We start from the raw sequence: 2,500 nt of genomic DNA, 5'->3' as shown, positions 1-2,500 counted from the left end.
AGAGAAGAAAAGAAGAAAAAGAAGAAGAAGAAGAAGAAGAAGAAGAAGAAGAAGACTGCCACAAACACCATCTTATATGAGTAAACAAGCTAGACGAGAACGAGGAAGAAAATAAAGAAAAGAAAGGGAAAGAAAAGAAAAGAAGAGGAATAGAGAGAAAAGGACGAAAAGAAGAAAAAGAAAAAAAAAAAGATGAAGAAGAAGAAGAAGAAGAAGAAGAAAGAAAACGATGAAAAAAAAGGTAAATGTGAAGACGAAGAAGAAGAAGAAGAAGAAGAAGAAGAAGAGAAAGAAAACGATGACAAAATAAGATGAATATGAAGACGAAGAGGAAGAAGAACAAGAAGAAAAAAAGAAGAAGAAAGAAAACGATGAAAAAAAAGATAAATGTGAAGACGAAAAGGAAGAACAAGAACTAAAAAAAAGGAGGAAGAAGAAAATAAAAAGAACAAGAGGAGGAGGAGGAGGAGGAGGAGGAGGAGGAGGAGGAGGAGGAGGAGGAGGCACAAACAGACGAGACAAGGCAGAGGGAGGAAAGGGCAGCGAAGAGAGCCAGACACGGTAAATATAGAAATGATGTCCTCAAAGCTAGGTACTTCCTCCCTTTCCTCTTGGCGCCCTGTCTGGTGAAGGGCGCCTAGGGGAGTGCCAGGGTAGTGCCAAGGGAGTGCCAGGGAGGGTACAGGGTGGCAGGGAGACAGGGTGGGAGTAAGCAACAGGCAGATATTTGGACTTTTACTAATATAAGGTGTGTGTGTGTGTGTGTGTGTGTGTGTGTGTGTGTGTGTGTGTGTGTGTGTGTGTGTGTGTGTGTGTGTGTGATCAATAGTGCATGGCTAGCTGGCGCCTTATGTAATACTGGGTGTGTGCCAGTGTGTGTGTGTGTGTGTGTGTGTGTGTGTGTGTGTGTGTGTGTGTGTGTGTGTGTGTGTGTCGCCGGTCTGGAAGGGAATTAGGTCAGCGATCGTTCTTCTGTCTGGTCTTAGAGAGAGAGAGAGAGAGAGAGAGAGAGAGAGAGAGAGAGAGAGAGAGAGAGAGAGTAATCCGTCCCACTCTTTCTTCGTTTTGTAAAAGTTAAGGTTTTTTTGGGTTAGAAGAGAGAGAGAGAGAGAGAGAGAGAGAGAGAGACAGACAGACAGACAGACAAAACACATGATTACAACACAAATTTAAAGAAAAAAAAAAATTATAGAGAAAAAAAATCATGGTAACTGCTGTTGTTGAGAGAGAGAGAGAGAGAGAGAGAGAGAGAGAGAGAGAGAGTGGAAGACTGAAAGAAACTCAGCTGGTTCAGGTGAGTCAGTATATTCACCTGAGGTTGTGTGGTATACAGGTAAGCTCCTCCTCCTCCTCCTCCTCCTCCTCCTCCTCCTCCTCCTCCTCCTCCTCCTCCTCCTCCTCCTCCTCCTCCTCCTCCTCCCAGCTGGTTCAGACCTCCATTGATTTTCCCTGCAGTGTGTGGCACCAGCTGCGTTGTGAGGCGAGCTGCTGGCGCCGTCTGGGTCCTCTTCCTCCTCCTCCTCCTCCTCCTCCTCCTCCTCCTCCTCCTCCTCCTTTTTCTTCTAAGTGTGTATTTTCTTGAGTTCAATTTGCTGTTTCTGCTTTTCTGTATGATCATAATTTTTTTCTTTTTTCCTCCTCCTCCTCCTCCTCCTCCTCCTCCTCCTCCTCCTCCTCCTCCTCCTCCTCCTCCTGTCCCGTCATTTTTTTTTTCGTCTTTTTGTTAGTTTATTTTTTTTTTTTGCACACACACACACTCTCTCTCTCTCTCTCTCTCTCTCTCTCTCTCTCTCTCTCTCTCTCTCTCTCTCTCTCTCTCTCTCTCTCTCTCTCTCTCTCTCTCTCTCTCTCTCTCTCTCTCTCTCCATTTGTACTCATCAAACTCAATTTAGTTTAGTAAGTCCGACATTTAAGTAGAGAGAGAGAGAGAGAGAGAGAGAGAGAGAGAGAGAGAGAGAGAGAGGAATAATCACCGAAGTTATAATGATTGAGATTATTTTCAAAAGAACTTATAATTATCAAATTTTATTACAAGGAAGTGAAAATGTGATAGTGGTGGTGGTGGTGGTGTGGCGATAGTGATAGTGATGGCGTGTTGTGATGGTGGTGGTGGTGGTAGTGGTGGTGGTGTTGGTGTATACTTAGGTGTTGTCTAACCTAACCTAACCTTATGTGAGAATGTGTATGTGTGTGTTTTCTGTGTTAGATTGAGTTGAAAGGATGTGGTGGTGGTGGTGGTGGTGGTGGTGGTGGTGGTGGTGGTGGTGGTTGTAATGTTCTATCGGTATTCTTGTTCTTGTTCTTCTTGTTCTTGTTCTTGTTCTTCTTCTTCTTCTTCTTCTTCTTCTTATTATTATTGTTATTGTTATTATTACTACAATAAAACAACAAAACAACAACAACAACAACAAATACTACTACCACCACCAACAAACCCCCCCCACCCACACCCACACACCCACTCACCCACACCCTCACCCTCACTCACTCACTCACTCAA

General features: G+C 43.9%; 1 protein-coding gene across 3 annotated transcripts in view; it reads left to right on the top strand.

The window, feature by feature from the left end:
* The window catches only part of LOC123510941 (spectrin beta chain-like), a 71,256-nt gene that overhangs the window by 30,232 nt on the left and 38,524 nt on the right, over positions 1 to 2,500 (top strand). The window lies entirely within an intron of this gene.

Source organism: Portunus trituberculatus, chromosome 30 (genome assembly GCF_017591435.1).
Source record: "Portunus trituberculatus isolate SZX2019 chromosome 30, ASM1759143v1, whole genome shotgun sequence".
In the NCBI taxonomy this organism is placed as follows: Eukaryota; Metazoa; Arthropoda; class Malacostraca; order Decapoda; family Portunidae; genus Portunus; species Portunus trituberculatus.
This window is presented reverse-complemented; position numbering and strand designations above follow the sequence as displayed.